This window comes from Ciona robusta, chromosome 1, assembly GCF_009617815.1.
Source record: "Ciona robusta chromosome 1, ASM961781v2".
Lineage (NCBI taxonomy): Eukaryota > Metazoa > Chordata > Ascidiacea > Phlebobranchia > Cionidae > Ciona > Ciona robusta.
The window spans coordinates 7,843,986-7,864,111 of NC_143235.1; the positions used below are offsets into that span (position 1 = coordinate 7,843,986).

The following is a 20,126-nucleotide window of genomic DNA, read 5'->3' on the forward strand; positions in this document are numbered from 1 at the left end:
AATAAATAATATATACTCTGGGAGAAGACTTGTGGGTAGCGTGGCCGAGTGGTCTAAGGCGCTGGTTTAAGGCACCAGTCATTTCGATGGCGTGGGTTCGAATCCCACCGCTGCCAAGTATTTTATTTAATTTTCATAAAAACAAAGCATGATTTGGTAATAAATAATATATACTCTGGGAGAAGACTTGTGGGTAGCGTGGCCGAGTGGTCTAAGGCGCTGGTTTAAGGCACCAGTCATTTCGATGGCGTGGGTTCGAATCCCACCGCTGCCAAATATTTTATTACTTTAATAAAAACAAAGTATGATTTGGTAATAAATAATATATACTCCTGGACAAGACTTGTGGGTAGCGTGGCCGAGTGGTCTAAGGCGCTGGTTTAAGGCACCAGTCATTTCGATGGCGTGGGTTCGAATCCCACCGCTGCCAAGTATTTTATTATTTTCATAAAAACAAAGCATGAATTGGTAATAAATAATATATACTCTGGTACAAGACTTGTGGGTAGCGTCGCCGAGTGGTCTAAGGCGCTGGTTTAAGGCACCAGTCATTTCGATGGCGTGGGTTCGAATCCCACCGCTGCCAAGTATTTTTTTTAATTTTCATAAAAACAAAGCATGATTTGGTAATAAATAATATATACTCTGGGAGAAGACTTGTGGGTAGCGTGGCCGAGTGGTCTAAGGCGCTGGTTTAAGGCACCGGTCATTTCGATGGCGTGGGTTCGAATCCCACCGCCGCCAAATATTTTATTACTTTAATAAAAACAAAGTATGATTTGGTAATAAATAATATATACTCCTGGACAAGACTTGTGGGTAGCGTGGCCGAGTGGTCGCGTGGCCGAGTGGTCTAAGGCGCTGGTTTAAGGCACCAGTCATTTCGATGGCGTGGGTTCGAATCCCACCGCTGACAAATACTTTATTACTTTAATAAAAACAAAGTATGAATTGGTAATAAATAATATATACTCTGGGACATACTTTTATTTTTATAAAAACAAAGTATGAATTGGTAATAAATAATATACACTCAGCATTAATTTCTGTGGGTAGCGTGGCCGAGTAGTCCAAGGCGCTGGTTTTAGGCACCAGTCATTTCGATGGCCTGGGTTTCGAATCCCACCGCTGCCAAGTATTTTTTTTATTTTCATAAAAACAAAGCATGATTTGGTAATAAATAATATATACTCTTGGACAAGACTTGTGGGTAGCGTGGCCGAGTGGTCTAAGGCGCTGGTTTAAGGCACCAGTCATTTCGATGGCGTGGGTTCGAATCCCACCGCTGCCAAGTATTTTTTTATTTTCATAAAAACAAAGCATGAATTGGTAATAAATAATATATACTCTGGTACAAGACTTGTGGGTAGCGTGGCCGAGTGGTCTAAGGCGCTGGTGTAAGGCACCAGTCATTTCGATGGCGTGGGTTCGAATCCCACCGTTGACAAATACTTTATTACATTAATAAAAACAAAGTATGAATTGGTAATAAATAATATATACTCTGGGACATACTTTTATTTTTATAAAAACAAAGTATGAATTCGTAATAAATAATATACACTCAGCATTAATTTCTGTGGGTAGCGTGGCCGAGTGGTCTAAGGCGCTGGTTTTAGGCACCAGTCATTTCGATGGCCTGGGTTTCGAATCCCAAGGCTGCCAAGTATTTTTTTTATTTTCATAAAAACAAAGCATGATTTGGTAATAAATAATATATACTCTTGGACAAGACTTGTGGGTAGCGTGGCCGAGTGGTCTAAGGCGCTGGTTTAAGGCACCAGTCATTTCGATGGCGTGGGTTCGAATCCCACCGCTGCCAAATATTTTATTACTTTAATAAAAACAAAGTATGATTTGGTAATAAATAATATATACTCCTGGACAAGACTTGTGGGTAGCGTGGCCGAGTGGTCTAAGGCGCTGGTTTAAGGCACCAGTCATTTCGATGGCGTGGGTTCGAATCCCACCGCTGCCAAGTATTTTTTTATTTTCATAAAAACAAAGCATGAATTGGTAATAAATAATATATACTCTGGTACAAGACTTGTGGGTAGCGTGGCCGAGTGGTCTAAGGCGCTGGATTAAGGCACCAGTCATTTCGATGGCGTGGGTTCGAATCCCACCGCTGCCAAGTATTTTTTTTAATTTTCATAAAAACAAAGCATGATTTGGTAATAAATAATATATACTCTGGGAGAAGACTTGTGGGTAGCGTGGCCGAGTGGTCTAAGGCGCTGGTTTAAGGCACCAGTCATTTCGATGGCGTGGGTTCGAATCCCACCGCTGCCAGATATTTTATTACTTTAATAAAAACAAAGTATGAATTGGTAATAAATAATATACACTCAGCATTAATTTCTGTGGGTAGCGTGGCCGAGTGGTCTAAGGCGCTGGTTTTAGGCACCAGTCATTTCGATGGCCTGGGTTTCGAATCCCAAGGCTGCCAAGTATTTTTTTTATTTTCATAAAAACAAAGCATGATTTGGTAATAAATAATATATACTCTTGGACAAGACTTGTGGGTAGCGTGGCCGAGTGGTCTAAGGCGCTGGTTTAAGGCACCAGTCATTTCGATAGCGTGGGTTCGTTTTTTTATTTTTTATTTTATTTTCATAATTTATTTTTGTTTTTATAAAAACAAAGTATGAATTGGTAATAAATAATATACACTCAGCATTAATGTCTGTGGGTAGCGTGGCCGAGTGGTCTAAGGCGCTGGTTTTAGGCACCAGTCATTTCGATGGCGTGGGTTCGAATCCCACCGCTGCCAATTATTTTTTTTATTTTTATAAAAACAAAGCATGATTTGGTAATAAATAATATATACTCTTGGACACGACTTGTGGGTAGCGTGGCCGAGTGGTCTAAGGCGCTGGTTTAAGGCACCAGTCATATCGATAGCGTGGGTTCGTTTTTTAATTTTTTTTTTATTTTCATAATTTATTTTTATTTTATAAAAACAAAGTATGGCGTGGGTTCGAATCCCACCGATGGCGTGGGTTCGAATTTCGATGGCGTGGGTTCGAATCCCACCGCTGCCAAGTATTTTTTTTATTTTCATAAAAACAAAGCATTAATTGGTAATAAATAATATATACTCTGGGACAAGACTTGTGGGTAGCGTGGCCGAGTGGTCTAAGGCGCTGGTTTAAGGCACCAATCATTTCGATGGCGTGGGTTCGTTTTTTTATTTTTTATTTTATTTTCATAATTTATTTTTATTTTTATAAAAACAAAGTATGAATTGGTAATAAATAATATACACTCAGCATTAATGTCTGTGGGTAGCGTGGACGAGTGGTCTAAGGCGCTGGTTTTAGGCACCAGTCATTTCGATGGCGTGGGTTCGAATCCCACCGCTGCCAAGTATTTTTTTTATTTTTATAAAAACAAAGCATGATTTGGTAATAAATAATATATACTCTTGGACACGACTTGTGGGTAGCGTGGCCGAGTGGTCTAAGGCGCTGGTTTAAGGCACCAGTCATTTCGATGGCGTGGGTTCGTTTTTTTATTTTTTATTTTCATAATTTATTTTTATTTTTATAAAAACAAAGTATGAATTGGTAATAAATAATATACACTCAGCATTAATTTCTGTGGGTAGCGTGGCCGAGTGGTCTAAGGCGCTGGTTTTAGGCACCAGTCATTTCGATGGCGTGGGTTCGAATCCCACCGCTGCCAAGTTAATATTTTTACAAAAAAAGCTTGGTTTGTAATAAATTACCAACGATTAGATCTCGTGGATTTATGCAACTTTCATTTTGATGGCGTGGGTTCGAATTCCACTGCTGCCAAATATTTTATTACTTTTATAAAAACAAAGTATGAATTGGTAACAAATAATATACACTCAGAATTAATTTCTGTGGGTAGCGTGGCCGAGTGGTCTAAGGCGCTGGTTTTAGGCACCAGTCATTTCGATGGCGTGGGTTCGAATCCCACCGCTGCCAAGTATTTTTTTTAATTTTCATAAAAACAAAGCATGATTTGGTAATAAATAATATATACTCTGGGAGAAGACTTGTGGGTAGCGTGGCCGAGTGGTCTAAGGCGCTGGTTTAAGGCACCAGTCATTTCGATGGCGTGGGTTCGAATCCCACCGCTGCCAAGTATTTTTTTTAATTTTCATAAAAACAAAGCATGATTTGGTAATAAATAATATATACTCTGGCAGAAGACTTGTGGGTAGCGTGGCCGAGTGGTCTAAGGCGCTGGTTTAAGGCACCAGTCATTTCGATGGCGTGGGTTCGAATCCCACCGCTGCCAAATATTTTATTACTTTAATAAAAACAAAGTATGATTTGGTAATAAATAATATATACTCCTGGACAAGACTTGTGGGTAGCGTGGCCGAGTGGTCTAAGGCGCTGGTTTAAGGCACCAGTCATTTCGATGGCGTGGGTTCGAATCCCACCGCTGCCAAGTATTTTTTTATTTTCATAAAAACAAAGCATGAATTGGTAATAAATAATATATACTCTGGTACAAGACTTGTGGGTAGCGTGGCCGAGTGGTCTAAGGCGCTGGTGTAAGGCACCAGTCATTTCGATGGCGTGGGTTCGAATCCCACCGTTGACAAATACTTTATTACTTTATTACTTTAATAAAAACAAAGTATGAATTGGTAATAAATAATATATACTCTGGGACATACTTTTATTTTTATAAAAACAAAGTATGAATTGGTAATAAATAATATACACTCAGCATTAATTTCTGTGGGTAGCGTGGCCGAGTGGTCTAAGGCGCTGGTTTTAGGCACCAGTCATTTCGATGGCCTGGGTTTCGAATCCCAAGGCTGCCAAGTATTTTTTTTATTTTCATAAAAACAAAGCATGATTTGGTAATAAATAATATATACTCTTGGACAAGACTTGTGGGTAGCGTGGCCGAGTGGTCTAAGGCGCTGGTTTAAGGCACCAGTCATTTCGATAGCGTGGGTACGTTTTTTTATTTTTTATTTTATTTTCATAATTTATTTTTATTTTTATAAAAACAAAGTATGAATTGGTAATAAATAATATACACTCAGCATTAATGTCTGTGGGTAGCGTGGCCGAGTGGTCTAAGGCGCTGGTTTTAGGCACCAGTCATTTCGATGGCGTGGGTTCGAATCCCACCGCTGCCAAGTATTTTTTTTATTTTTATAAAAACAAAGCATGATTTGGTAATAAATAATATATACTCTTGGACACGACTTGTGGGTAGCGTGGCCGAGTGGTCTAAGGCGCTGGTTTAAGGCACCAGTCATATCGATAGCGTGGGTTCGTTTTTTAATTTTTTTTTTATTTTCATAATTTATTTTTATTTTTATAAAAACAAAGTATGGCGTGGGTTCGAATCCCACCGATGGCGTGGGTTCGAATTTTTCGATGGCGTGGGTTCGAATCCCACCGCTGCCAAGTATTTTTTTTATTTTCATAAAAACAAAGCATTAATTGGTAATAAATAATATATACTCTGGGACAAGACTTGTGGGTAGCGTGGCCGAGTGGTCTAAGGCGCTGGTTTAAGGCACCAATCATTTCGATGGCGTGGGTTCGTTTTTTTATTTTTTATTTTATTTTCATAATTTATTTTTATTTTTATAAAAACAAAGTATGAATTGGTAATAAATAATATACACTCAGCATTAATGTCTGTGGGTAGCGTGGACGAGTGGTCTAAGGCGCTGGTTTTAGGCACCAGTCATTTCGATGGCGTGGGTTCGAATCCCACCGCTGCCAAGTATTTTTTTTATTTTTATAAAAACAAAGCATGATTTGGTAATAAATAATATATACTCTTGGACACGACTTGTGGGTAGCGTGGCCGAGTGGTCTAAGGCGCTGGTTTAAGGCACCAGTCATTTCGATGGCGTGGGTTCGTTTTTTTATTTTTTATTTTCATAATTTATTTTTATTTTTATAAAAACAAAGTATGAATTGGTAATAAATAATATACACTCAGCATTAATTTCTGTGGGTAGCGTGGCCGAGTGGTCTAAGGCGCTGGTTTTAGGCACCAGTCATTTCGATGGCGTGGGTTCGAATCCCACCGCTGCCAAGTTAATATTTTTACAAAAAAGCTTGGTTTGTAATAAATTACCAACGATTAGATCTCGTGGATTTATGCAACTTTCATTTCGATGGCGTGGGTTCAAATTCCACTGCTGCCAAATATTTTATTACTTTTATAAAAACAAAGTATGAATTGGTAACAAATAATATACACTCAGAATTAATTTCTGTGGGTAGCGTGGCCGAGTGGTCTAAGGCGCTGGTTTTAGGCACCAGTCATTTCGATGGCATGGGTTCGAATTCCACCGCTGCCAAATATTTTATTACTTTAATAAAAACAAAGTATGATTTGGTAATAAATAATATATACTCCTGGACAAGACTTGTGGGTAGCGTGGCCGAGTGGTCTAAGGCGCTGGTTTAAGGCACCAGTCATTTCGATGGCGTGGGTTCGAATCCCACCGCTGCCAAGTTAATATTTTTACAAAAAAAGCTTGGTTTGTAATAAATTACCAACGATTAGATCTCGTGGATTTATGCAACAGTCATTTCGATGGCGTGGGTTCGAATTCCACTGCTGCCAAATATTTTATTACTTTTATAAAAACAAAGTATGAATTGGTAACAAATAATATACACTCAGAATTAATTTCTGTGGGTAGCGTGGCCGAGTGGTCTAAGGCGCTGGTTTTAGGCACCAGTCATTTCGATGGCATGGGTTCGAATTCCACCGCTGCCAAATATTTTATTACTTTAAAAAAAAAAGTATGATTTGGTAATAAATAATATACACTCAGCATTAATTTCTGTGGGTAGCGTGGCCGAGTGGTCTAAGGCGCTGGTTTAAGGCACCAGTCATTTCGATGGCGTGGGTTCGAATCCCACCGCTGCCAAGTATTTTTTTTAATTTTCATAAAAACAAAGCATGATTTGGTAATAAATAATATATACTCTGGGAGAAGACTTGTGGGTAGCGTGGCCGAGTGGTCTAAGGCGCTGGTTTAAGGCACCAGTCATTTCGATGGCGTGGATTCGAATCCCACCGCTGCCAAGTATTTTTTTATTTTCATAAAAACAAAGCATGAATTGGTAATAAATAATATATACTCTGGTACAAGACTTGTGGGTAGCGTGGCCGAGTGGTCTAAGGCGCTGGTTTAAGGCACCAGTCATTTCGATGGCGTGGGTTCGAATCCCATCGCTGCCAAGTATTTTTTTTAATTTTCATAAAAACAAAGCATGATTTGGTAATAAATAATATATACTCTGGGAGAAGACTTGTGGGTAGCGTGGCCGAGTGGTCTAAGGCGCTGGTTTAAGACACCAGTCATTTCGATGGCGTGGGTTCGAATCCCACCGCTGCCAGATATTTTATTACTTCAATAAAAACAAAGTATGAATTGGTAATAAATAATATATACTCTGGGACAAGACTTGTGGGTAGCGTGGCCGAGTGGTCTAAGGCGCTGGTTTAAGGCACCAGTCATTTCGATGGCGTGGGTTCGAATCCCACCGCTGCCAAGTTAATATTTTTACAAAAAAAGCTTGGTTTGTAATAAATTACCAACGATTAGATCTCGTGGATTTATGCCACAGTCATTTCGATGGCGTGGGTTCGAATTCCACTGCTGCCAAATATTTTATTACTTTTATAAAAACAAAGTATGAATTGGTAACAAATAATATACACTCAGACTTAATTTCTGTGGGTAGCGTGGCCGAGTGGTCTAAGGCGCTGGTTTTAGGCACCAGTCATTTCGATGGCGTGGGTTCGAATCCCACCGCTGCCAAGTATTTTTTTTAATTTTCATAAAAACAAAGCATGATTTGGTAATAAATAATATATACTCTGGGAGAAGACTTGTGGGTAGCGTGGCCGAGTGGTCTAAGGCGCTGGTTTAAGGCACCAGTCATTTCGATGGCGTGGGTTCGAATCCCACCGCTGCCAAGTATTTTTTTTAATTTTCATAAAAACAAAGCATGATTTGGTAATAAATAATATATACTCTGGGAGAAGACTTGTGGGTAGCGTGGCCGAGTGGTCTAAGGCGCTGGTTTAAGGCACCAGTCATTTCGATGGCGTGGGTTCGAATCCCACCGCTGCCAAATATTTTATTACTTTAATAAAAACAAAGTATGATTTGGTAATAAATAATATATACTCCTGGACAAGACTTGTGGGTAGCGTGGCCGAGTGGTCTAAGGCGCTGGTTTAAGGCACCAGTCATTTCGATGGCGTGGGTTCGAATCCCACCGCTGCCAAGTATTTTTTTATTTTCATAAAAACAAAGCATGAATTGGTAATAAATAATATATACTCTGGTACAAGACTTGTGGGTAGCGTGGCCGAGTGGTCTAAGGCGCTGGTGTAAGGCACCAGTCATTTCGATGGCGTGGGTTCGAATCCCACCGTTGACAAATACTTTATTACTTTAATAAAAACAAAGTATGAATTGGTAATAAATAATATATACTCTGGGACATACTTTTATTTTTATAAAAACAAAGTACGAATTGGTAATAAATAATATACACTCAGCATTAATTTCTGTGGGTAGCGTGGCCGAGTGGTCTAAGGCGCTGGTTTAGGCACCAGTCATTTCGATGGCCTGGGTTTCGAATCCCAAGGCTGCCAAGTATTTTTTTTATTTTCATAAAAACAAAGCATGATTTGGTAATAAATAATATATACTCTTGGACAAGACTTGTGGGTAGCGTGGCCGAGTGGTCTAAGGCGCTGGTTTAAGGCACCAGTCATTTCGATGGCGTGGGTTCGAATCCCACCGCTGCCAAATATTTTATTACTTTAATAAAAACAAAGTATGATTTGGTAATAAATAATATATACTCCTGGACAAGACTTGTGGGTAGCGTGGCCGAGTGGTCTAAGGCGCTGGTTTAAGGCACCAGTCATTTCGATGGCGTGGGTTCGAATCCCACCGCTGCCAAGTATTTTTTTATTTTCATAAAAACAAAGCATGAATTGGTAATAAATAATATATACTCTGGTACAAGACTTGTGGGTAGCGTGGCCGAGTGGTCTAAGGCGCTGGTTTAAGGCACCAGTCATTTCGATGGCGTGGGTTCGAATCCCACCGCTGCCAAGTATTTTTTTTAATTTTCATAAAAACAAAGCATGATTTGGTAATAAATAATATATACTCTGGGAGAAGACTTGTGGGTAGCGTGGCCGAGTGGTCTATGGCGCTGGTTTAAGGCACCAGTCATTTCGATGGCGTGGGTTCGAATCCCACCGCTGCCAGATATTTTATTACTTTAATAAAAACAAAGTATGAATTGGTAATAAATAATATACACTCAGCATTAATTTCTGTGGGTAGCGTGGCCGAGTGGTCTAAGGCGCTGGTTTTAGGCACCAGTCATTTCGATGGCCTGGGTTTCGAATCCCAAGGCTGCCAAGTATTTTTTTTATTTTCATAAAAACAAAGCATGATTTGGTAATAAATAATATATACTCTTGGACAAGACTTGTGGGTAGCGTGGCCGAGTGGTCTAAGGCGCTGGTTTAAGGCACCAGTCATTTCGATAGCGTGGGTTCGTTTTTTTATTTTTTTTTTATTTTCATAATTTATTTTTATTTTTATAAAAACAAAGTATGAATTGGTAATAAATAATATACACTCAGCATTAATGTCTGTGGGTAGCGTGGCCGAGTGGTCTAAGGCGCTGGTTTTAGGCACCAGTCATTTCGATGGCGTGGGTTCGAATCCCACCGCTGCCAAGTATTTTTTTTATTTTTATAAAAACAAAGCATGATTTGGTAATAAATAATATATACTCTTGGACACGACTTGTGGGTAGCGTGGCCGAGTGGTCTAAGGCGCTGGTTTAAGGCACCAGTCATATCGATAGCGTGGGTTCGTTTTTTAATTTTTTTTTTATTTTCATAATTTATTTTTATTTTTATAAAAACAAGTATGGCGTGGGTTCGAATCCCACCGATGGCGTGGGTTCGAATTTTTCGATGGCGTGGGTTCGAATCCCACCGCTGCCAAGTATTTTTTTTATTTTCATAAAAACAAAGCATTAATTGGTAATAAATAATATATACTCTGGACAAGACTTGTGGTAGCGTGGCCGAGTGGTCTAAGGCGCTGGTTTAAGGCACCAATCATTTCGATGGCGTGGGTTCGTTTTTTATTTTTTATTTTATTTTCATAATTTATTTTTATTTTTATAAAAACAAAGTATGAATTGGTAATAAATAATATACACTCAGCATTAATGTCTGTGGGTAGCGTGGACGAGTGGTCTAAGGCGCTGGTTTTAGGCACCAGTCATTTCGATGGCGTGGGTTCGAATCCCACCGCTGCCAAGTATTTTTTTATTTTTATAAAAACAAAGCATGATTTGGTAATAAATAATATACTCTGGACACGACTTGTGGGTAGCGTGGCCGAGTGGTCTAAGGCGCTGGTTTAAGGCACCAGTCATTTCGATGGCGTGGGTTCGTTTTTTATTTTTTATTTTCATAATTTATTTTTATTTTTATAAAAACAATGTACGAATTGGTAATAAATAATATACACTCAGCATTAATTTCTGTGGGTAGCGTGGCCGAGTGGTCTAAGGCGCTGGTTTTAGGCACCAGTCATTTCGGTGGCGTGGGTCCGAATCCCACCGCTGCCAAGTTAATATTTTTACAAAAAAGCTTGGTTTGTAATAAATTACCAACGATTAGATCTCGTGGATTTATGCAACTTTCATTTTGATGGCGTGGGTTCGAATTCCACTGCTGCCAAATATTTTATTACTTTTATAAAAACAAAGTATGAATTGGTAACAAATAATATACACTCAGAATTAATTTCTGTGGGTAGCGTGGCCGAGTGGTCTAAGGCGCTGGTTTAAGGCACCAGTCATTTCGATGGCGTGGGTTCGAATCCCACCGCTGCCAGATATTTTATTACTTCAATAAAAACAAAGTATGAATTGGTAATAAATAATATATACTCTTGGACAAGACTTGTGGGTAGCGTGGCCGAGTGGTCTAAGGCGCTGGTTTAAGGCACCAGTCATTTCGATGGCGTGGGTTCGAATCCCACCGCTGCCAAGTATTTTTTTATTTTCATAAAAACAAAGCATGAATTGGTAATAATTAATATATACTCTGGGACAAGACTTGTGGGTAGCGTGGCCGAGTGGTCTAAGGCGCTGGTTTAAGGCACCAGTCATTTCGATGGCGTGGGTTCGAATCCCACCGCTGCCAAGTATTTTTTTTAATTTTCATAAAAACAAAGCATGATTTGGTAATAAATAATATATACTCTGGGACAAGACTTGTGGGTAGCGTGGCCGAGTGGTCTAAGGCGCTGGTTTAAGGCACCAGTCATTTCGATGGCGTGGGTTCGAATCCCCCGCTGCCAAGTATTTTTTTATTTTCATAAAAACAAAGCATGAATTGGTAATAAATAATATATACTCTGGTACAAGACTTGTGGGTAGCGTGGCCGAGTGGTCTAAGGCGCTGGTTTAAGGCACCAGTCATTTCGATGGCGTGGGTTCGAATCCCACCGCTGCCAAGTATTTTTTTAATTTTCATAAAAACAAAGCATGATTTGGTAATAAATAATATATACTCTGGAAAGACTTGTGGGTAGCGTGGCCGAGTGGTCTAAGGCGCTGGTTTAAGGCACCAGTCATTTCGATGGCGTGGGTTCGAATCCCACCGCTGCCAAGATATTTTTTACTTCAATAAAAACAAAGTATGAATTGGTAATAAATAATATATACTCTGGGACAAGACTTGTGGGTAGCGTGGCCGAGTGGTCTAAGGCGCTGGTTTAAGGCACCAGTCATTTCGATGGCGTGGGTTCGAATCCCACCGCTGCCAAGTTAATATTTTTACAAAAAAAAGCTTGGTTTGTAATAAATTACCAACGATTAGATCTCGTGGATTTATGGCCACAGTCATTTCGATGGCGTGGGTTCGAATTCCACTGCTGCCAAATATTTTATTACTTTATAAAAACAAAGTATGAATTGGTAACAAATAATATACACTCAGAATTAATTTCTGTGGGTAGCGTGGCCGAGTGGTCTAAGGCGCTGGTTTAGGCACCAGTCATTTCGATGGCGTGGTTCGAATCCCACCGCTGCCAAGTATTTTTTTAATTTTCATAAAAAAAAAGCATGATTTGGTAATAAATAATATATACTCTGGGAGAAGACTTGTGGGTAGCGTGGCCGATTCTAAGGCGCTGGTTTAAGGCACCAGTCATTTCGATGGCGTGGGTTCGAATCCCACCGCTGCCAAATATTTTTTAATTTCATAAAAACAAAGCATGATTGGTAATAAATAATATATACTCTGGGAGAAGACTTGTGGGTAGCGTGGCCGAGTGGTCTAAGGCGCTGGTTTAGGCACCAGTCATTTCGATGGCGTGGGTTCGAATCCCACGCTGCCAAATATTTTATTACTTTAATAAAAACAAAGTATGATTTGGTAATAAATAATATATACTCCTGGACAAGACTTGTGGGTAGCGTGGCCGAGTGGTCTAAGGCGCTGGTTTAAGGCACAGTCATTTCGATGGCGTGGGTTCGAATCCCACCGCTGCAAGTATTTTTTTATTTCATAAAACAAAGCATGATTTGGTAATAAATATATATACTCTGGTACAAGACTTGTGGGTAGCGTGGCCGAGTGGTCTAAGGCGCTGGTGTAAGGCACCAGTCATTTCGATGGCGTGGGTTCGAATCCCACGTTGCAAATACTTATTACTTTATTACTTTAATAAAAACAAAGTATGATTTGGTAATAAATAATATATATACTTTTATTTTTATAAAAACAAAGTATGAATTGGTAATAAATAATATACACTCAGCATTAATTCTGTGGGTAGCGTGGCCGAGTGGTCTAAGGCGCTGGTTTTAGGCACCAGTCATTTCGATGGCGTGGGTTCGAATCCCACTGCCAAGTATTTTTTTTTATTTTCATAAAAACAAAGCATGATTTGGTAATAAATAATATATACTCTTGGACAAGACTTGGGTAGCGTGGCGAGTGGTCTAAGGCGCTGGTTTAAGGCACCAGTCATTTCGATGCGTGGGTTCGTTTTTTATTTTTTATTTTATTTTCATAATTTATTTTTATTTTTATAAAAACAAAGTATGAATTGGTAATAAATAATATACACTCAGCATTAATGTCTGTGGGTAGCGTGGCCGAGTGGTCTAAGGCGCTGGTTTTAGGCACCAGTCATTTCGATGGCGTGGGTTCGAATCCCACCGCTGCCAAGTATTTTTTTATTTTTATAAAACAAAGCATGATTTGGTAATAAATAATATATACTCTTGGACACGACTTGTGGGTAGCGTGGCCGAGTGGTCTAAGGCGCTGGTTTAAGGCACCAGTCATATCGATAGCGTGGGTTCGATTTTTTAATTTTTTTTTTATTTTCATAATTTATTTTTATTTTTATAAAAACAAAGTATGGCGTGGGTTCGAATCCCACCGATGGCGTGGGTTCGAATTTTTCGATGGCGTGGGTTCGAATCCCACCGCTGCCAAGTATTTTTTTTATTTTCATAAAAACAAAGCATTAATTGGTAATAAATAATATATACTCTGGACAAGACTTGTGGGTAGCGTGGCCGATGGTCTAAGGCGCTGGTTTAAGGCACCAATCATTTCGATGGCGTGGGTTCGTTTTTTTATTTTTTATTTTATTTTCATAATTTATTTTTATTTTTATAAAAACAAAGTATGAATTGGTAATAAATAATATACACTCAGCATTAATGTCTGTGGGTAGCGTGGACGAGTGGTCTAAGGCGCTGGTTTTAGGCACCAGTCATTTCGATGGCGTGGGTTCGAATCCCACCGCTGCCAAGTATTTTTTTTATTTTTATAAAAACAAAGCATGATTTGGTAATAAATAATATATACTCTTGGACACGACTTGTGGGTAGCGTGGCCGAGTGGTCTAAGGCGCTGGTTTAAGGCACCAGTCATTTCGATGGCGTGGGTTCGTTTTTTTATTTTTTATTTTCATAATTTATTTTTATTTTTATAAAAACAAAGTATGAATTGGTAATAAATAATATACACTCAGCATTAATTCTGTGGGTAGCGTGGCGAGTGGTCTAAGGCGCTGGTTTTAGGCACCAGTCATTTCGATGGCGTGGTTCGAATCCCACCGCTGCCAAGTTAATATTTTTACAAAAGCTTGGTTTGTAATAAATTACCAACGATTAGATCTCGTGGATTTATGCAACTTTCATTTCGATGGCGTGGGTTCGAATTCCACTGCTGCCAAATATTTTATTACTTTTTATAAAAACAAAGTATGAATTGGTAACAAATAATATACACTCAGAATTAATTTCTGTGGGTAGCGTGGCCGAGTGGTCTAAGGCGCTGGTTTTAGGCACCAGTCATTTCGATGGCATGGGTTCGAATCCACCGCTGCCAAATAATTTTATTACAATAAAAACTTGATTTGTAATAAATAATATATACCCTGGACAAGATTGTGGGTAGCGTGGCCGAGTGATGGTTTAAGCACCAGTCATTTCGATGGCGTGGGTTCGAATCCACCGCTGCCAAGTTAATATTTTTACAAAAAAAGTTGGTTTGTAATAATTACCAACGATTAGATCTCGTGGATTTATGCAACAGTCATTTCGATGGCGTGGGTTCGAATTCCACTGCTGCCAAATATTTTATTACTTTATAAAAACAAAGTATGATTGGTAACAAATAATATACACTCGAATTAATTTTGTGGGTAGCGTGGCCGAGTGGTCTAAGGCGCTGGTTTAGGCACCAGTCATTTCGATGGCGTGGGTTCGAATCCCACCGCTGCCAAGTATTTTTTTTTTTCATAAAAACAAAGCATGAATTGGTAATAAATATATATTCCAGGAACTGTGGATAGCGTCCCAGAGTATATGCCAAGTCATTTCGATGGCGTGGGTTCGAATCCCACCGCTGCCAAGTATTTTTTTATTTCATAAAAACAAAGCATGATTTGGTACATAATAATATACTCTCACAATCGTGGGGTAGCGTGGCCGAGTGGTCTAAGGCGCTTTGAGGCACCAGTCATTTCGATGGCGTGGGTTCGAATCCCACCGCCAAGTATTTTTTTTATTTTCATAAAAACAAAGCATGGTTTGGTAATAAATAATATATACTCTGGGACAAGACTTGTGGGTAGCGTGGCCGAGTCGTCTAAGGCGCTGGTTTAAGGCATCAGTCATTTCGATGGCGTGGGTTCAATCCCACCGCTGCCAATATTTTTTACTTTAATAAAAACAAGTATGAATTTGGTAATAAATAATATATACTCAGACAAGACTTGTGGGTAGCGTGCCGAGTGGTCTAAGGCGCTGGTTTAGGCACCAGTCATTTCGATGGCGTGGGTTCGAATCCCACCGCTGCCAAATATTTTACAAAAAAAGTTGGTTTGTAATAAATTACCATCCTTAGCGTGGCCGTGGATTTATGCAACAGTCATTTCGATGGTGTGGGTTCGAATCCCACTGCTGCCAAATATTTTTTATTTTATAAAAACAAAGTAAATTGGTAATAAATAATATACACTCAGAAATAACTTCTGTGGGTAGCGTGGCCGAGTGGTCTAAGGCGCTGGTTTAAGGCACCAGTCATTTCGATGGCGTGGATTCGAATCCCTGCTGCCAAGTATTTTTTATTTTCATGAAAACAAAGCATGAATTGGTAATAAATAAATATATTGGGACAGGACTTGTGGATACCGTGGCCGAGTGGTCTAAGGCGCAGGTTTGAGGCACCAGTCATTTCGATGCGTGGGTTCGAATCCCACCGCTGCCAAGTATTTTTTTTATTTTCATAAAAACAAAGCATGATTGGTAATAAATAATGTATACTCTGCGACAAGTCTTGTGGGTAGCGTGGCCGAGTGGTCTAAGGCGCTTGTTTAAGGCACCAGTCATTTCGAGGCGTGGTTCGAATCCCGGCGCGAAGTAATAATTTTACACAAAGCATGGTTTGTAATAAATTACCAACCATTAGATCTCGTGGATTTATGCAACAGTCATTTCGATGGCGTGGGTTCGAATTCCACTGCTGCCAAATATTTTATTACTTTTATAAAAACAAAGTATGAATTGGTAATAAATAATATATACTCTAGACAAGACTTGTGGGTAGCGTGGCCGAGTGGTCTAAGGCGCTGGTTTAAGGCACCAGTCATTTCGATGGCGTGGGTTCGAATCCCACCGCTGCCAAGTTAATATTTTTACAAAAAAAGCTTGGTTTGTAATAAATTACCATCCATTAGATCTCGTGGATTTATGCAACAGTCATTTCGATGGTGTGGGTTCGAATTCCACTGCTGCCAAATATTTTATTACTTTTATAAAAACAAAGTATGAATTGGTAACAAATAATATACACTCAGAAATAACTTCTGTGGGTAGCGTGGCCGAGTGGTCTAAGGCGCTGGTTTTAAGGCACCAGTCATTTCGATGGCGTGGATTCGAATCCCTGGGCTGCCAAGTATTTTTTTTATTTTCATGAAAACAAAGCATGAATTGGTAATAAATAATATATATTCTGGGACAGGACTTGTGGATACGTGGCGAGTGGTCTAAGGCGCAGGTTTGAGGACCTGTCATTTCGATAGCGTGGGTTCGAATCCACCGCTGCCAAGTATTTTTTTTATTTTCATAAAAACAAAGCATGATTGGTAATAAATATATATACGGGACAGGAATTGTGGATAGCGTGGCCGAGTGGTCTAAGGCGCAGGTTTAAGGCACCAGTCATTTCGATGGCGTGGGTTCGAATCCCACCGGTGCCAAGTTAATAATTTTACAAAAAAAATGGTTTGTAATAAATTACCAATCATTAGATCTCGTGGATTTATGCAACTGTCATTTCGATGGCGTGGGTTCGAATTCAACTGCTGCCAAATATTTTTTACTTTTATAAAAACAAAGTATGAATTGGTAATAAATAATACACTCTGGGACAAGACTTGTGGTAGCGTGGCCGAGTGGTCTAAGGCACAGGTTTAAGGCACCAGTCATTTCGATGGCGTGGGTTCGAATCCCACCGCTGCCAAGTATTTTTTTTATTTTCATAAAAACAAAGCATGATTTGGTAATAAATAATATATACTCCTGGTCAGGACTTGTGGGTAGCGTGGCCGAGTGGTCTAAGGCGCTGGTTTAAGGCACCAAGTCATTTCGATGGCGTGGGTTCGAATCCCACCGCTGCCAAGTATTTTTTTTATTTTCATAAAAACAAAGCATGATTTGGTAATAAATAATGTATACTCTGCGACAAGTCTTGTGGGTAGCGTGGCCGAGTGGTCTAAGGCGCTTGTTTAAGGCACCTGTCATTTCGAGGGCCTGGGTTCGAATCCCACCGGCGCCAAGTTAATAATTTTACACAAAGCATGGTTTGTAATAAATTACCAACCATTAGACCTCGTGGATTTATGCAACAGTCATTTCGATGGCGTGGGTTCGAATTCCACTGCTGCAAATATTTTATTACTTTTATAAAAACAAAGTATGAATTGGTAATAAATAATATATACTCTGGACAAGAATTGTGGGTAGCGTGGCCGAGTGGTCCAAGGCGCTGGTTTAAGGCACCAGTCATTTCGATGGCGGTGGTTCGAATCCTACCGCTGCCAAGTATTTTTTTTATTTTCATAAAAACAAAGCATGATTTGGTAATATATAATATATACTCTGGCACAAGTCGTGTGGGTAGCGTGGCCGAGTGGTCTAAGGCGCTGGTTTTAGGCACCAGTCATTTCGATGGCGTGGGTTCGAATCCCACGCTGCCAAGTATTTTTTTTATTTTCATAAAAACAAAGCATGATTTGGTAATAAATAATGTATACTCTGCGACAAGTCTTGTGGGTAGCGTGGCCGAGTGGTCTAAGGCGCTTGTTTAAGGCACCTGTCATTTCGAGGGTCTGGGTTCGAATCCCTCCGGCGCCAAGTTAATAATTTTACACAAAGCATGGTTTGTAATAAATTACCAACCATTAGACCTCGTGGATTTATGCAACAGTCATTTCGATGGCGTGGGTTCGAATTCCACTGCTGCCAAATATTTTATTACTTTTATAAAAACAAAGTATGAATTGGTAATAAATAATATATACTCTGGGACAAGAATTGTGGGTAGCGTGGCCGAGTGGTCCAAGGCGCTGGTTTAAGGCACCAGTCATTTCGATGGCGGTGGTTCGAATCCTACCGCTGCCAAGTATTTTTTTTATTTTCATAAAAACAAAGCATGATTTGGTAATATATAATATATACTCTGGCACAAGTCGTGTGGGTAGCGTGGCCGAGTGGTCTAAGGCGCTGGTTTAAGGCACCAGTCATTTCGATGGCGTGGGTTCGAATCCCACCGCTGCCAAGTATTTTTTTTATTTTCATAAAAACAAAGCATGGTTTGGTAATAAATAATATATACTCTGGGACAAGACTTGTGGGTAGCGTGGCCGAGTGGTCTAAGGCGCTGGTTTAAGGCACCAGTCATTTTGATGGCGTGGGTTCGAATCCCACCGCTGCCAAATATGTTATTACTTTAATAAAAACAAAGTATGAATTGGTAATAAATAATATATACTCTGGGACAAGACTTGTGGGTAGCGTGGCCGAGTGGTCTAAGGCACAGGTTTAAGGCACCAGTCATTTCGATGGCGTGGGTTCGAATCCCACCGCTGCCAAGTATTTTTTTTTATTTTTATAAAAACAAAGCATGATTTGGTAATAAATAATATATACTCCTGGACAGGACTTGTGGGTAGCGTGGCCGAGTGGTCTAAGGCGCTGGTTTAAGGCACCAGTCATTTCGATGGCGTGGGTTCGAATCCCACCGCTGCCAAGTCATTTCGATGGCATGGGTTCGAATCCCACCGCTGCCAAGTTAATATTTTTACAAAAAAAGCTTGGTTTGTAATAAATTACCATCCATTAGATCTCGTGGATTTATGCAACAGTCATTTCGATGGTGTGGGTTCGAATTCCACTGCTGCCAAATATTTTATTACTTTTATAAAAACAAAGTATGAATTGGTAACAAATAATATACACTCAGAAATAACTTCTGTGGGTAGCGTGGCCGAGTGGTCTAAGGCGCTGGTTTTAAGGCACCAGTCATTTCGATGGCGTGGATTCGAATCCCTGGGCTGCCAAGTATTTTTTTTATTTTCATGAAAACAAAGCATGAATTGGTAATAAATAATATATATTCTGGGACAGGACTTGTGGATACCGTGGCCGAGTGGTCTAAGGCGCAGGTTTGAGGGACCTGTCATTTCGATAGCGTGGGTTCGAATCCCACCGCTGCCAAGTATTTTTTTTATTTTCATAAAAACAAAGCATGAATTGGTAATAAATAATATATATTCGGGGACAGGAATTGTGGATAGCGTGGCCGAGTGGTCTAAGGCGCAGGTTTAAGGCACCAGTCATTTCGATGGCGTGGGTTCGAATCCCACCGGTGCCAAGTTAATAATTTTACAAAAAAAATGGTTTGTAATAAATTACCAATCATTAGATCTCGTGGATTTATGCAACTGTCATTTCGATGGCGTGGGTTCGAATTCAACTGCTGCCAAATATTTTATTACTTTTATAAAAACAAAGTATGAATTGGTAATAAATAATATACACTCTGGGACAAGACTTGTGGGTAGCGTGGCCGAGTGGTCTAAGGCACAGGTTTAAGGCACCAGTCATTTCGATGGCGTGGGTTCGAATCCCACCGCTGCCAAGTATTTTTTTTATTTTCATAAAAACAAAGCATGATTTGGTAATAAATAATATATACTCCTGGTCAGGACTTGTGGGTAGCGTGGCCGAGTGGTCTAAGGCGCTGGTTTAAGGCACCAGTCATTTCGATGGCGTGGGTTCGAATCCCACCGCTGCCAAGTTTTTTTTATTTTCATAAAAAAAAGCATGATTTGGTAATAAATAATGTATACTCTGCGACAAGTCTTGTGGGTAGCGTGGCCGAGTGGTCTAAGGCGCTGGTTTAAGGCACCAGTCATTTTGATGACGTGGGTTCGAATCCCACCGCTGCCAAATATGTTATTACTTTAATAAAAACAAAGTATGAATTGGTAATAAATAATATAT

The 20,126-nt window shown here is 39.7% G+C and overlaps 58 non-coding genes across 58 annotated transcripts; all 58 read left to right on the forward strand.

Annotated features, from left to right (window-relative positions):
• The first annotated feature begins 34 nt into the window (after positions 1-34).
• On the forward strand, positions 35-116 carry Trnal-aag (transfer RNA leucine (anticodon AAG)). The gene has a single exon. It is a non-coding gene; the product is annotated as a tRNA-Leu (tRNA).
• A 76-nt stretch (positions 117-192) lies between these two features.
• Positions 193-274, forward strand: Trnal-aag (transfer RNA leucine (anticodon AAG)). Its single transcript has one exon. It is a non-coding gene; the product is annotated as a tRNA-Leu (tRNA).
• Positions 275-348: 74 nt separating this feature from the next.
• On the forward strand, positions 349-430 carry Trnal-aag (transfer RNA leucine (anticodon AAG)). The gene has a single exon. It is a non-coding gene; the product is annotated as a tRNA-Leu (tRNA).
• Positions 431-504: 74 nt separating this feature from the next.
• On the forward strand, positions 505-586 carry Trnal-aag (transfer RNA leucine (anticodon AAG)). Its single transcript has one exon. It is a non-coding gene; the product is annotated as a tRNA-Leu (tRNA).
• A 76-nt stretch (positions 587-662) lies between these two features.
• Trnal-aag (transfer RNA leucine (anticodon AAG)) lies at positions 663-744 on the forward strand. Its single transcript has one exon. It is a non-coding gene; the product is annotated as a tRNA-Leu (tRNA).
• An 83-nt stretch (positions 745-827) lies between these two features.
• Trnal-aag (transfer RNA leucine (anticodon AAG)) lies at positions 828-916 on the forward strand. Its single transcript has one exon. It is a non-coding gene; the product is annotated as a tRNA-Leu (tRNA).
• A 293-nt stretch (positions 917-1,209) lies between these two features.
• Trnal-aag (transfer RNA leucine (anticodon AAG)) lies at positions 1,210-1,291 on the forward strand. The gene has a single exon. It is a non-coding gene; the product is annotated as a tRNA-Leu (tRNA).
• Positions 1,292-1,740: 449 nt separating this feature from the next.
• Positions 1,741-1,822, forward strand: Trnal-aag (transfer RNA leucine (anticodon AAG)). Its single transcript has one exon. It is a non-coding gene; the product is annotated as a tRNA-Leu (tRNA).
• Positions 1,823-1,896: 74 nt separating this feature from the next.
• Positions 1,897-1,978, forward strand: Trnal-aag (transfer RNA leucine (anticodon AAG)). The gene has a single exon. It is a non-coding gene; the product is annotated as a tRNA-Leu (tRNA).
• A 74-nt stretch (positions 1,979-2,052) lies between these two features.
• Positions 2,053-2,134, forward strand: Trnal-aag (transfer RNA leucine (anticodon AAG)). The gene has a single exon. It is a non-coding gene; the product is annotated as a tRNA-Leu (tRNA).
• Positions 2,135-2,210: 76 nt separating this feature from the next.
• Positions 2,211-2,292, forward strand: Trnal-aag (transfer RNA leucine (anticodon AAG)). The gene has a single exon. It is a non-coding gene; the product is annotated as a tRNA-Leu (tRNA).
• Positions 2,293-2,691: 399 nt separating this feature from the next.
• On the forward strand, positions 2,692-2,773 carry Trnal-uag (transfer RNA leucine (anticodon UAG)). Its single transcript has one exon. It is a non-coding gene; the product is annotated as a tRNA-Leu (tRNA).
• Positions 2,774-3,286: 513 nt separating this feature from the next.
• On the forward strand, positions 3,287-3,368 carry Trnal-uag (transfer RNA leucine (anticodon UAG)). The gene has a single exon. It is a non-coding gene; the product is annotated as a tRNA-Leu (tRNA).
• A 237-nt stretch (positions 3,369-3,605) lies between these two features.
• Trnal-uag (transfer RNA leucine (anticodon UAG)) lies at positions 3,606-3,687 on the forward strand. The gene has a single exon. It is a non-coding gene; the product is annotated as a tRNA-Leu (tRNA).
• A 187-nt stretch (positions 3,688-3,874) lies between these two features.
• On the forward strand, positions 3,875-3,956 carry Trnal-uag (transfer RNA leucine (anticodon UAG)). Its single transcript has one exon. It is a non-coding gene; the product is annotated as a tRNA-Leu (tRNA).
• Positions 3,957-4,032: 76 nt separating this feature from the next.
• Trnal-aag (transfer RNA leucine (anticodon AAG)) lies at positions 4,033-4,114 on the forward strand. The gene has a single exon. It is a non-coding gene; the product is annotated as a tRNA-Leu (tRNA).
• A 76-nt stretch (positions 4,115-4,190) lies between these two features.
• Positions 4,191-4,272, forward strand: Trnal-aag (transfer RNA leucine (anticodon AAG)). Its single transcript has one exon. It is a non-coding gene; the product is annotated as a tRNA-Leu (tRNA).
• Positions 4,273-4,346: 74 nt separating this feature from the next.
• Trnal-aag (transfer RNA leucine (anticodon AAG)) lies at positions 4,347-4,428 on the forward strand. The gene has a single exon. It is a non-coding gene; the product is annotated as a tRNA-Leu (tRNA).
• Positions 4,429-5,052: 624 nt separating this feature from the next.
• On the forward strand, positions 5,053-5,134 carry Trnal-uag (transfer RNA leucine (anticodon UAG)). Its single transcript has one exon. It is a non-coding gene; the product is annotated as a tRNA-Leu (tRNA).
• A 516-nt stretch (positions 5,135-5,650) lies between these two features.
• Positions 5,651-5,732, forward strand: Trnal-uag (transfer RNA leucine (anticodon UAG)). Its single transcript has one exon. It is a non-coding gene; the product is annotated as a tRNA-Leu (tRNA).
• A 237-nt stretch (positions 5,733-5,969) lies between these two features.
• Positions 5,970-6,051, forward strand: Trnal-uag (transfer RNA leucine (anticodon UAG)). Its single transcript has one exon. It is a non-coding gene; the product is annotated as a tRNA-Leu (tRNA).
• A 186-nt stretch (positions 6,052-6,237) lies between these two features.
• Trnal-uag (transfer RNA leucine (anticodon UAG)) lies at positions 6,238-6,319 on the forward strand. The gene has a single exon. It is a non-coding gene; the product is annotated as a tRNA-Leu (tRNA).
• A 74-nt stretch (positions 6,320-6,393) lies between these two features.
• Positions 6,394-6,475, forward strand: Trnal-aag (transfer RNA leucine (anticodon AAG)). The gene has a single exon. It is a non-coding gene; the product is annotated as a tRNA-Leu (tRNA).
• Positions 6,476-6,662: 187 nt separating this feature from the next.
• On the forward strand, positions 6,663-6,744 carry Trnal-uag (transfer RNA leucine (anticodon UAG)). The gene has a single exon. It is a non-coding gene; the product is annotated as a tRNA-Leu (tRNA).
• Positions 6,745-6,816: 72 nt separating this feature from the next.
• Trnal-aag (transfer RNA leucine (anticodon AAG)) lies at positions 6,817-6,898 on the forward strand. Its single transcript has one exon. It is a non-coding gene; the product is annotated as a tRNA-Leu (tRNA).
• Positions 6,899-6,974: 76 nt separating this feature from the next.
• Positions 6,975-7,056, forward strand: Trnal-aag (transfer RNA leucine (anticodon AAG)). The gene has a single exon. It is a non-coding gene; the product is annotated as a tRNA-Leu (tRNA).
• A 74-nt stretch (positions 7,057-7,130) lies between these two features.
• On the forward strand, positions 7,131-7,212 carry Trnal-aag (transfer RNA leucine (anticodon AAG)). The gene has a single exon. It is a non-coding gene; the product is annotated as a tRNA-Leu (tRNA).
• Positions 7,213-7,288: 76 nt separating this feature from the next.
• Positions 7,289-7,370, forward strand: Trnal-aag (transfer RNA leucine (anticodon AAG)). Its single transcript has one exon. It is a non-coding gene; the product is annotated as a tRNA-Leu (tRNA).
• Positions 7,371-7,444: 74 nt separating this feature from the next.
• On the forward strand, positions 7,445-7,526 carry Trnal-aag (transfer RNA leucine (anticodon AAG)). The gene has a single exon. It is a non-coding gene; the product is annotated as a tRNA-Leu (tRNA).
• Positions 7,527-7,713: 187 nt separating this feature from the next.
• Trnal-uag (transfer RNA leucine (anticodon UAG)) lies at positions 7,714-7,795 on the forward strand. Its single transcript has one exon. It is a non-coding gene; the product is annotated as a tRNA-Leu (tRNA).
• A 76-nt stretch (positions 7,796-7,871) lies between these two features.
• On the forward strand, positions 7,872-7,953 carry Trnal-aag (transfer RNA leucine (anticodon AAG)). Its single transcript has one exon. It is a non-coding gene; the product is annotated as a tRNA-Leu (tRNA).
• A 76-nt stretch (positions 7,954-8,029) lies between these two features.
• Trnal-aag (transfer RNA leucine (anticodon AAG)) lies at positions 8,030-8,111 on the forward strand. Its single transcript has one exon. It is a non-coding gene; the product is annotated as a tRNA-Leu (tRNA).
• Positions 8,112-8,185: 74 nt separating this feature from the next.
• Positions 8,186-8,267, forward strand: Trnal-aag (transfer RNA leucine (anticodon AAG)). The gene has a single exon. It is a non-coding gene; the product is annotated as a tRNA-Leu (tRNA).
• Positions 8,268-8,715: 448 nt separating this feature from the next.
• On the forward strand, positions 8,716-8,797 carry Trnal-aag (transfer RNA leucine (anticodon AAG)). The gene has a single exon. It is a non-coding gene; the product is annotated as a tRNA-Leu (tRNA).
• A 74-nt stretch (positions 8,798-8,871) lies between these two features.
• Positions 8,872-8,953, forward strand: Trnal-aag (transfer RNA leucine (anticodon AAG)). The gene has a single exon. It is a non-coding gene; the product is annotated as a tRNA-Leu (tRNA).
• Positions 8,954-9,027: 74 nt separating this feature from the next.
• On the forward strand, positions 9,028-9,109 carry Trnal-aag (transfer RNA leucine (anticodon AAG)). The gene has a single exon. It is a non-coding gene; the product is annotated as a tRNA-Leu (tRNA).
• A 76-nt stretch (positions 9,110-9,185) lies between these two features.
• Positions 9,186-9,267, forward strand: Trnal-aag (transfer RNA leucine (anticodon AAG)). Its single transcript has one exon. It is a non-coding gene; the product is annotated as a tRNA-Leu (tRNA).
• A 398-nt stretch (positions 9,268-9,665) lies between these two features.
• On the forward strand, positions 9,666-9,747 carry Trnal-uag (transfer RNA leucine (anticodon UAG)). The gene has a single exon. It is a non-coding gene; the product is annotated as a tRNA-Leu (tRNA).
• Positions 9,748-10,259: 512 nt separating this feature from the next.
• On the forward strand, positions 10,260-10,341 carry Trnal-uag (transfer RNA leucine (anticodon UAG)). The gene has a single exon. It is a non-coding gene; the product is annotated as a tRNA-Leu (tRNA).
• Positions 10,342-10,573: 232 nt separating this feature from the next.
• Positions 10,574-10,655, forward strand: Trnal-uag (transfer RNA leucine (anticodon UAG)). The gene has a single exon. It is a non-coding gene; the product is annotated as a tRNA-Leu (tRNA).
• Positions 10,656-10,841: 186 nt separating this feature from the next.
• On the forward strand, positions 10,842-10,923 carry Trnal-aag (transfer RNA leucine (anticodon AAG)). The gene has a single exon. It is a non-coding gene; the product is annotated as a tRNA-Leu (tRNA).
• A 74-nt stretch (positions 10,924-10,997) lies between these two features.
• On the forward strand, positions 10,998-11,079 carry Trnal-aag (transfer RNA leucine (anticodon AAG)). Its single transcript has one exon. It is a non-coding gene; the product is annotated as a tRNA-Leu (tRNA).
• A 74-nt stretch (positions 11,080-11,153) lies between these two features.
• Trnal-aag (transfer RNA leucine (anticodon AAG)) lies at positions 11,154-11,235 on the forward strand. The gene has a single exon. It is a non-coding gene; the product is annotated as a tRNA-Leu (tRNA).
• Positions 11,236-11,466: 231 nt separating this feature from the next.
• Trnal-aag (transfer RNA leucine (anticodon AAG)) lies at positions 11,467-11,548 on the forward strand. The gene has a single exon. It is a non-coding gene; the product is annotated as a tRNA-Leu (tRNA).
• Positions 11,549-11,621: 73 nt separating this feature from the next.
• Positions 11,622-11,703, forward strand: Trnal-aag (transfer RNA leucine (anticodon AAG)). The gene has a single exon. It is a non-coding gene; the product is annotated as a tRNA-Leu (tRNA).
• Positions 11,704-11,777: 74 nt separating this feature from the next.
• Positions 11,778-11,859, forward strand: Trnal-aag (transfer RNA leucine (anticodon AAG)). The gene has a single exon. It is a non-coding gene; the product is annotated as a tRNA-Leu (tRNA).
• Positions 11,860-13,186: 1,327 nt separating this feature from the next.
• Trnal-uag (transfer RNA leucine (anticodon UAG)) lies at positions 13,187-13,268 on the forward strand. The gene has a single exon. It is a non-coding gene; the product is annotated as a tRNA-Leu (tRNA).
• A 513-nt stretch (positions 13,269-13,781) lies between these two features.
• Positions 13,782-13,863, forward strand: Trnal-uag (transfer RNA leucine (anticodon UAG)). Its single transcript has one exon. It is a non-coding gene; the product is annotated as a tRNA-Leu (tRNA).
• A 2,299-nt stretch (positions 13,864-16,162) lies between these two features.
• Positions 16,163-16,244, forward strand: Trnal-aag (transfer RNA leucine (anticodon AAG)). The gene has a single exon. It is a non-coding gene; the product is annotated as a tRNA-Leu (tRNA).
• Positions 16,245-17,000: 756 nt separating this feature from the next.
• Trnal-aag (transfer RNA leucine (anticodon AAG)) lies at positions 17,001-17,082 on the forward strand. The gene has a single exon. It is a non-coding gene; the product is annotated as a tRNA-Leu (tRNA).
• A 75-nt stretch (positions 17,083-17,157) lies between these two features.
• On the forward strand, positions 17,158-17,240 carry Trnal-aag (transfer RNA leucine (anticodon AAG)). The gene has a single exon. It is a non-coding gene; the product is annotated as a tRNA-Leu (tRNA).
• Positions 17,241-18,317: 1,077 nt separating this feature from the next.
• Trnal-aag (transfer RNA leucine (anticodon AAG)) lies at positions 18,318-18,399 on the forward strand. Its single transcript has one exon. It is a non-coding gene; the product is annotated as a tRNA-Leu (tRNA).
• Positions 18,400-18,474: 75 nt separating this feature from the next.
• Positions 18,475-18,556, forward strand: Trnal-aag (transfer RNA leucine (anticodon AAG)). Its single transcript has one exon. It is a non-coding gene; the product is annotated as a tRNA-Leu (tRNA).
• Positions 18,557-18,630: 74 nt separating this feature from the next.
• On the forward strand, positions 18,631-18,712 carry Trnal-aag (transfer RNA leucine (anticodon AAG)). The gene has a single exon. It is a non-coding gene; the product is annotated as a tRNA-Leu (tRNA).
• Positions 18,713-18,788: 76 nt separating this feature from the next.
• On the forward strand, positions 18,789-18,870 carry Trnal-aag (transfer RNA leucine (anticodon AAG)). The gene has a single exon. It is a non-coding gene; the product is annotated as a tRNA-Leu (tRNA).
• An 809-nt stretch (positions 18,871-19,679) lies between these two features.
• Positions 19,680-19,761, forward strand: Trnal-aag (transfer RNA leucine (anticodon AAG)). The gene has a single exon. It is a non-coding gene; the product is annotated as a tRNA-Leu (tRNA).
• Positions 19,762-19,836: 75 nt separating this feature from the next.
• Trnal-aag (transfer RNA leucine (anticodon AAG)) lies at positions 19,837-19,918 on the forward strand. Its single transcript has one exon. It is a non-coding gene; the product is annotated as a tRNA-Leu (tRNA).
• A 72-nt stretch (positions 19,919-19,990) lies between these two features.
• Positions 19,991-20,072, forward strand: Trnal-aag (transfer RNA leucine (anticodon AAG)). Its single transcript has one exon. It is a non-coding gene; the product is annotated as a tRNA-Leu (tRNA).
• The last annotated feature ends 54 nt before the right edge of the window (positions 20,073-20,126 follow it).